We start from the raw sequence: 10,049 nt of genomic DNA, 5'->3' as shown, positions 1-10,049 counted from the left end.
TTCAGAACATTGTGAGGGAATATTGGATACGGCCACTAAAGCGTCAGAAGGCTCAGCATTTGTTCTTAACCCAGAGCTACTGCGCTTCCCTTGCAACCCAGGCAGTTTAGATAAAACCTCTGTGAGGGTAGTATTCATAACTGAAGCCATATCTTGCAAGGTGAAAGAATTAGACACACTAGAAGTACTTGGCATCGCTTGTGCGGGCGTTACCGGTTCTGACACTTGGGGAGAACTAGATGGCAAAACCTGATTTCCTTCTGTCTGAGAATCATCTAATGCCAAACTTTTATAAGTCAAAATATGCTGTTTGCAATTTATAGACATATTAGTACAAGTGGGACACATTCTAAGAGGGGGTTCCACAATGGCTTCTAAACAAATTGAGCAATGAGTTTCCTCAGTGTCAGACATGTTTAACAGACTAGTAATAAAGCAAGCAAGCTTGCCACAGCTCTGCTGTGGCCCTACCTGCCCTTAGGAACGATAATATGGGGTTAAAGCTTCAAATAGGCCCTCAGAAGATTAATAGGACCTCAGGAGAAGTTGCTTGCTGCTTGTCTGTATAACTAAATACAGGCCCCGCCCACCTCACTCAATGTTGCTGGGGCCTACACAAATCTAACAAACCTAGTTTAAAAACCATGTGGGTTATAACAACCCCAAAAAGCCAAATGACCCCTCAAGCAAACGTCCCAGAACACACAAACGTTTGTCCCAATTTTTCATAAACAAACTGAGTTCCCAAAAAATTTAGCCCTTTATGCAAGCTAGTAAAACCTCTTTCACACTAGGATTACTGCTTCCCCTTCCCCTAATGGAGATACTGTCAGCCTTTCTGAGTTAACACAGTCTCTGCAGAAAAATGACTGAACATACCTCATTGCTGTATAGCAAGAACCGTTCCTCACACTGAAGTTTTCCTGTACTCCTCAGCTTCTGTGGGAACACCAGTGGACCTTAGTTACAAATGCTAAGATCATCATCCTCCAGGCAGAAATCTTCAACTATGTCCTGCCTGAGAGTAAATAGTACAACACTGGTACCATTTAAAAATAACAAACTCTTGATTGAAGATAAAATAAAAACTAACAGTTTAACACCTCTTCTCTTTACCCTTCCTGCTTAGAGCCAGCAAAGAGAATGACTGGGGGGTGGAGTTAAGGGGGGAGCTATATAGACAGCTCTGCTGTGGTTCTCTCTTTGCTACTTCCTGTCAGGAAGGACAATATCCCACAAGTAAGGATGAATCCGTGGACTCGGTACATCATGCAAAGGGCCTTTTGCGGGGCATTGCCCCAAAGTAATCAGCTCTTTTACCTGTAAAAAAAAATACAAACAACCCCCCCAACAGTAAAACCCACCACCCACGCAACCAACCCCCCAAATAAAATACTAGCTAAAAAAACCTAAGCTCCCCATTGCCCTGAGAAGGGCATTTGGATGGGCATTGCCCTTAAAAGGGCAGTTAGCTCTTTTGCCGCCCAAACCCTAATCTAAAAAATAAAACCCACCCAATACACCCTTAAAAAAACCTAACACTAACCCCCTGAAGATCGACTTACCGGGAGACGTCTTCATCCAAGCTGGGCAGAAGTGGTCCTCCAGACAGGCAGAAGTCTTCATCCAGACGGCATCTTCTATCTTCATCCTTCCGGCGCGGAGTGGGTCCATCTTCAAGAAATCCGACGTGGAGCATCCTCTTCATCCGACGACTAAAACAGAATGAAGGTACCTTTAAGTGATGTCATCCAAGATGGCGTCCCTTAGATTTAGTTTGGCTGATAGAATTCAATCAGCCAATCGGAATTAAGGTAGAAAAAATCTTTATTACTTTTATAGTAAAACAACTGCTTTAGTTTGGCTAGGTTAAGTTGTGTTCTGCGAAACTCAATTTGCGAAATGTGATCCTTGACAGTTGCAATTTGGTGCATTAAGGCTGGAGACGGGGTACACCTATTTTGTGTTTCTAGATTTCGAGAGCTTGAGAGAGGGTAAGGTCAGCCTGCTTTCTAAGGTGTACTTGTTTGGTAATCATGAGTCCCCTTATGGTGGCTTTCGCGACCCCCCATAAGGTGTCATCCTGAACTAGTGAATTATCGTTAATTTGTATAAAATGTTTAATATCCCTACAGAGCTCTTCTCTAAACAGGACATCTCCAAGGATTTGGTGAGGCATGCGCCATGGGGCCCTAGTATGTGAGATGTTTGCTGAATGGATGTCGGCCAACACAGGGTCATGGTCAGACCAGGCACATAGGGAGATCTTAGCTTGTGTAACTAGGTCCAGTGAGTCCGCCGTGTAGAATATGTAATCATTTCTAGCATACAATTTGTGTGGATGTGAGAAGTGTGTATAGTCCCTGTCTGTCGGATGGATGGCTCTCCAAATGTCGTAGTATCCTGAGCAAGACATTAAGCTACGAAACCTGTTAGCCAAGAGTTCAGCAGTTGAGTGTGTTTTAGCTATGTCAGTAGTTTTCCTGTCAACTCTATGGTCCCAGACCATGTTAAAGTCACCAGCTAAAAGAACTCTGACCTGATCTAGTGTGTGCAGGATACGCTTTAGACATTTCGACTGATGAGTATTCGGCAGATAGACAGAGGCCGTCGTGTAGATTACGTGATTCAATTTACAAATCAGAATGACATATCTTGCTTGGGGATCCCTAATAACTTGAATTAATTTGAAGGCAAGGCGCTTATGAAGTAAGATCGCAAGTCCTCTTGCTTTCTTGGTGAAGGGGGCAGATTCAATATGAGTATAGGATTTGGAGGTGAGTTTGAGGGGCTCATTCACTAACTAGTGCGTTTCCTGAAGGAAAACAATGTCTGGGTTATGGTGCTTCAGGGATCGGGTCAACAAGCTGCACTTGTGGGGGGAGTTGAGTCCTCTAACATTATGGGTAAGAATGCATACAGTTGGGGTGCTAATGGAGCCAAAGTGATGTATGCTAGCTATTTAACAGGGATAGTTCGAAGGGACGGGATACCGGGTAAGGATAGGTAGGGTAGGTTAGACACTAGTAAAGTGTCTAAAGGTGTGGTGGAAATAATCCACCTCAAAAGAGCCCTAGTATGGGCTTCTTAGTGTGTGGGGGGGGGGGAGAACACTATGCTAAAGAGCAGAAGTAATAAGGGCCTACAACATCAGCCCTGCTCTGTGGAATTTAATCATGTAACCATAACAAAGAGTAAACCTCAAAATATACAATTAAAAGTAATAGAACATTTCAATAAGTGTATATCTAAACATTTGCAGGTGTGAACAAGATAACAGTCCAAGAAAGACAATCGGTTATTGGTGTGTATTGGCTTACAAGTGAGGTAGTATAACATTCACATGGAGTATAAGTCTCAACCGGCAAAAATCAAGAAGCATCCCTATGAGATCCATTAGTGTCCAAGGGCTGGTGCTTCTTAGGGCGTTTTATTCTTTTGTCTTTTGCAGATCATTCTGGCGCTGAGGCACGCAAATTAGGATGAGGAAGCACTTGTATGGGCTGAGGATGATGTAGTAGACCCCAGGAGGTTAGGAGGGAAAGTCCCTGAGAGAGAGTGGCGGCCACAGAGGTTTGGTTATCCTTGGTAATAATGAGTCTAGTGGGGTAACCCCATTGGTTTTTAATGTCGGTTTTACGAAGGATACAAGTGACAGGCTGGAACTGCCGGCATTGCTGAAGAGTATGGGCCGAGAGGTCTGGGAGGAGCTGGACATCCCTGAATCATTCGCTGAGGGGTGGCTTCTTAAAGGCGGCTTGCATTAACTTGTCCTTGTATAGAAAGCTGTGGAAACACACTATGACATCTATCGGCTTATCCGGGGCCACCATTCTAGAATGGAGGGCCCTATGAGCTCGCTCCATTGTGCTAGTTTGGCCCTTTGGGGAACCCACCAGCTCCTGGAACAGAGCCTGTAGATACTCATGAAGATCTCCTTGCGAAACAGACTCTGGGATGCCCCTGAACCTTATATTGTTGCGTATGGACCTATCCTCAACATCCGCCAACTTGAATTCCAATTGTTAGATTTGATCACCCAGAGTACGAAAGCAGGTTAGATTGGTCCACAACAATATCATCCTGTTTGCGCTCCAATGCATCTACACTTTCTCCAATTTCAGAGTTCTCCTTCTTAAGCTCGGCAGAACTACGCTGTATCTCCTGAGTTATGGATCGGGTCTGCATAGCCAACATTTTTTTAGTGTGGATTCTGTAATAAAGTGTGATGAGGCAGTAGAGAGCCTGCTAGATTGGGACTCCTCATCCTGAGAGTCAGGTTCACTTAAATCTCTGTGGGCCTCCATGCTTGGTTCTTTAACTGACTGCGTAAAGTGGTCATACACTGTCTTCTTTGACTTAGATATAGACTTGGGGTGCTTTCTGGCAGAATGAGGCATTTTAAGGGCCACTGGTCCCCAAAAGGAGCAATCTCAAAGGGGACTGTAGCTCTGTCACAGGGCACAAAATACAGAAACACAGAAAGGAGGTTATATCAAATAAAACAGTTACACATCAGGCTGTCAGGGTACAGGTGAATGACACACACACACACACACACACACACATATATATATATATATATATATTTAATAAGACAAACTAATTTGTTTATATATGAAACCATATTTTTATCAGATATTGCTATAGGGTTGCAATTCTGATGTCAGGAATTGACTTAAAACCCATATGATTTGAATACACATCTCAAGGCTCATTGCAGATAGGATGTCCCAAAAACTTCAAAAGAGAGCATTTGCTCCCTAGCAAAGTACAAACTTCAAAACATTCTTTTCCTCACCACTTAATGAGATTAGATCTTTTCAAACAAAGATAATCATGGTACCTAGATCAGGATACTACCTGTGGTGAGAGGGACGCTGAGTCTGTAATCAGCAGTGGAAAGATGATCAAAATCCAAGGGAAATGGTAATTAGGATAGGCCTGTTAGTTGCCCCTGAACATCAAATACACGTCTGAATTGCTAGCTAAACAGAAAATATATGATTGTAACTTTGAAATTCATTGAAAATACAACTTGTATAATATTAAATATGAACACTTAAATTTGGGAGATTGTCTATTTGTCTAATATTAAATGGGTATTTGCTAAACTTGATAGGTGGCTATTTTAGTCAGTCTAGACTGTTTAACTGTGTCAGAATAATAATCTCTGTCTCTCTTTATTTTCCAGACATATAATAACAAGATGTCCTATGAATATGGGTCATAAACGGGATTCATGCATTCAGGATTTGTTAGAAATATGAAATATACTGCATTCATGTTGGGATGCAGTGCAGTGCCGGAAGGTTGAATGCGGTGATTCCGTGAGGAAAAATGATTGGCAGTGTAAATTGCTTATTAATATGATTATTAGAAATACACTTGTGTCTGGTATTGAAGTGATCAGAGAAAATAGCACTATATGGTCCTATGAATATCAAACACATAGTTTATTAATATCAAATTATAGTGTACATATTATAAATATACAAGAATCTGTAATTTTCTGTTGGCAGTGTTGAAAGTGAAGCTGTTTGTTTTGTCATGTTGCCCCCGGTGTTGTGATGCGAGTATTACAGCCAAAAGATTTGACTGTTAACAAAGATGCGTTTCCCTGGTAATCATGCATTATCAGTGAGCCAATGGAAAGAAAAGCTTTCATTAAGTTCCTAACCAATTCACCAATGATGGTACAGAACAAAAAGGGGTGGGGTTATATCACATGATTTAACCCCAAGCATGGAGATAGTCTGCGCTGTTTTTTTCTGCTAACTTGGGACTGAGAATTTGCTGCCTGGAACACGGTCACTATAAACAAAATAGCTACCCTTACTTATCCATATTGCAAAAATACTTCTTTTGTATTCTGAGGTGAATTGGACTTGTTGAGAAATTCTGGAAGCTGAAATATTCATTGGTTGGCTGGTAAAGTATAAGAGGATGCTAAATATAAGGTAATATTTAAAACAAATATATTAATTGTTGCTGCAGTAAGCAGATTAAAAAAAAAAAAAAAATGTGTATTTTAACCTTGTGTTTCATAGCCTGTGTATTTTAAAACTAATCATTAATGCTAAGTAATTTATTTATGCAAATATATATCTATATCTTAGAATTTACTTTATTGCTGCATAAAATTTTTATTTCAGCTTAGCTAAATTGGCATAGAAGTTGGTTGTTTGAACAAATAATATATACGTCTGATGTTTTAAATTGGAATTATATAGGATAAATTGTGGCTATATAGCTGATTGTACTGTCTGAATGTTTGTGGCTCAGATTCTGGTATTTCATTGTGGTATTTTGATGCAATTCAATTGTGAATAAGGTTAATAAATAAGGTAACTTTTATGATCTTGGCATAGCATATTATTGTTCAAAAAGTTTTATTAGAGTTTTATCACAGAAATACAGTGGTATCAGTGAGATCACACATCTTTAACATATAACTTTACAACACAGATTGTGTCAGCTTAACATATAAAGGTTGATTTCCAGAAATACATCTCTTCCCAGTATAAACAGTCTAGGTGAGCAGTTTAACAGCTCCATGCTAGATAGCTCCTTGTTATACTCTCTCCCTCCTACACACCAATCTATGTACTCAATCGCCATACCCTTTCTAGCCTCGTGTCTCAGTCCAGGGGCAATGAGAGCCGGGCCAGCCATGATTGTGTGAAACCTGATTTTGTCAGATCCCAATATAATTTAATATCTAAAAATATTGCTTTTCTCTGTGTCTTAAAATAGCCGTATTCCTCTAGTTGTAGTGTGTCATCTACATGTTTCAACCACTCCTGCACTGTAGGTTGTACTGGAGTTTTCCATTTACTAGCTATCAAAAACCTGGCTGAGTTTAGGGAAAAACATAATTTATGTAAGAACTTACCTGATAAATTCATTTCTTTCATATTAGCAAGAGTCCATGAGCTAGTGACGTATGGGATATACATTCCTACCAGGAGGGGCAAAGTTTCCCAAACCTTAAAATGCCTATAAATACACCCCTCACCACACCCACAATTCAGTTTAACGAATAGCCAAGAAGTGGGGTGATAAGAAAGGAGCGAAAGCATAAAAAAAAATAAGGAATTGGAATAATTGTGCTTTATACAAAAAAATCATAACCACCACAAAAAAGGGTGGGCCTCATGGACTCTTGCTAATTTGAAAGAAATGAATTTATCAGGTAAGTTCTTACATAAATTATGTTTTCTTTCATGTAATTAGCAAGAGTCCATGAGCTAGTGACGTATGGGATAATAAATACCCAAGATGTGGAACTTCCACGCAAGAGTCACTAGAGAGGGAGGGATAAAATAAAGACAGCCAATTCCGCTGAAAAATTAATCCACTACCCAAATCAAAAAAGTTTCAATTTTTATAATGAAAAAAACTGAAATTATAAGCAGAAGAATCAAACTGAAACAGCTGCCTGAAGTACCATTCTACCAAAACTGCTTCTAAAGAAGAGAAAACATCAAAATGGTAGAACATAGTAAAAGTATGCAAAGAAGACCAAGTCATTGCTTTGCAAATCTGATCAACAGAAGCTTCATTCTTAAAAAGCCCAGGAAGTAGAAACTTACCTAGTAGAATGAGACGTAATCCTCCGAGGCGGGAATCCATCCGACTCCAAATAAGCATGATGAATCAAAAGTTTAAGCAAGATGCCAAATAAATGGCAGAAGCCTTTTGACCTTCCTAAAACCAGAAAAGATAAAAAATAGACTAGAAGTCTATCTGAAATCTGAATAGCTTCAACATAGAATTTCAAAAACTCTTACCATATCCAAAGAAAGTAAGAATCTCACCAAAGAAGTCTTAGGAAAACAATAATTCCTCCCTAATGTTTGTTAGAATTTACAACTTTAGGTAAGAATTGAAATGAGGACAGCAAAACCACCTTATCCTGATGAAAAAATCAGAAAAAAAGAGATTCACAAGAAAGAACAGATAATTCAAAAACTGTTCTAGCTGAAGAGATGTCCAAAAAGAACAATACTTTCCATGAAAGTAATTAATGTCCAGAGCAAGCATATGCTCAAATAGAAGAGCCTGAAAAACCTTCAGAACCAAATTAAGACTCCAAGGAGGAGAAATTGGCTTAATGACAGGTTTGATACGAATCAAAACCTGAACAAAATGATGAATATCAGGAAGTAACACTGCCTTATCCTGATGAAAAATCAGAAAAGGATATTCACAAAAAAAGAGCAGATAACTCAAAAACTCTTCTAGCAGAAGAAATAACCAAAAGGAACAATACTTTTCCAAAAAAGTAATTTAATGTTCAGAGAATGCATAGTTTCAAACGGAGGAGCCTGTAAAGCCCTCAGCACCAAATTGAGACTCCAAAGAGGAGAGATTGAATTAATGACAGGCTTGATACGGACCAAAGCCTGTACAAAACAATGAATATCAGGATGATTAGCAATCTTTCTGTGAAAAAAGAACAGAAAGAGTAGAGATTTGTCCTAAAAAAGAGCTGAAGACAAAACCTTATCCAAACCAACCTGAAAAAATAATAAAATTCTATGAATTTTAAAAGAATGCCAAGAAAAGTAGGTCTTCCAGACTCAATAATAAATCTTTCTAGAGACAGATTTACGAGCCTGAAACCTAGTATTAATCAATGAGTCAGAGAAACCTCTATGACTAAAAATCAGGCGTTCAATCTCCATCCCTTCAAATTTAATGATTTGAGATCCTGATGGAAAAAATGGGCCTTGAGAAAGAAGGTCTGGTTTAAACGGAAGTGTCCAAGGTTGGCAACTGGCCATCCGAATGAGATCCGCATACCAAAACCTGAGAGGCCATGCTGGAGCCACCAGCATAACAAACAAATACTCCATAAGAATTTTGGAAATCACTTTGGAAGAAGAACTAGAGGCGGAAAGAAATAGGCAAAAAGATAATTCCAAAGAAATGTCAATGCATACACTACTTCCGCCTGAGGATCCCCGGACCTGAATAGGCACCTGGGAAGTTCTTTATTCAGATGAGATGCCAACAGATCTATTTCTAGAAATGCTCAAATCTGAAAAATTGAAAAACATATCTGGGTAAGAGAGACCATTCTCCCGGAAGTAAAGCTTGATTAACAGAGATAATCCGCTTCCCAAATATCTATACCTGGGAAAAAAACCCACAGAATTTAGATAGGAGCTGGATTTAGCCCAAGCTAATATCCGAGACACTTCTGTCACAGCCTAAGGACCGATAGTCCTACCCTGATGTTTGACATACACCATAGTTGTGATATTGTCTGAAAAACAATAAACGTCTCTTCTTCAAAAAGAAACAAACTGAAAAACTCTGAGAAAGCACGGACTTCTAAAATATCAAATGGTAATCTCGCCTCCTGAGATTTCCAAACCCCTTGTGCTGACAGAGATCCTCAGACAGCCTCCCAACCAAAAAGACTCACATCTGTAGAGATCATGGTCCAGGTTGAAAGAAACAAAGAGACCTGTAGAACTAAATGATGGTGATCTTAACCACCAAATCAAGAGAGATAAATATTAGGATTCGAAGATTTAAAATGCGAAATCCTAGAATCCCTGCACCATAATTCAGCATAAAAGACTGGAAAGGTTCTTTCTATTGAAAATGAGCAAAGGGAATTGAATCCAATGCTGTGGCCATAAGACCTAAAACTTCTATGCATATATAGCAACTGAAGGAAATAATAGAGACTAAAGGTACCGACAGACGGAACCCAATAAAATTGTCCCTTGTCTGATAGAGACAAAGACAGTGACACAAACTATCTGGAAACCTAAAAAAGGTGACCCTTGTGTGAGGAATCAAGAGCTTTTGAAAAAAAGATCCTCTAACTATGTCCTGGAAGAACAAAGTGAATCATATGAGATTCCGCATCCTCAGAAAATAATCTGAATGAAAAAACAGAAAAATGAAAATATGCATTTATTGTATCTAATGAAAACAAATAATGCTATCACTGACCAAAAAAAGGCAGACTAGTTTGAATAAAACTCCAAAACCCAGTTCCTAAAAATGGAACTGGAAGAAATACCCCA

This window comes from Bombina bombina, chromosome 1, assembly GCF_027579735.1.
Source record: "Bombina bombina isolate aBomBom1 chromosome 1, aBomBom1.pri, whole genome shotgun sequence".
Taxonomy (NCBI): Eukaryota; Metazoa; Chordata; class Amphibia; order Anura; family Bombinatoridae; genus Bombina; species Bombina bombina.
This window is presented reverse-complemented; position numbering follows the sequence as displayed.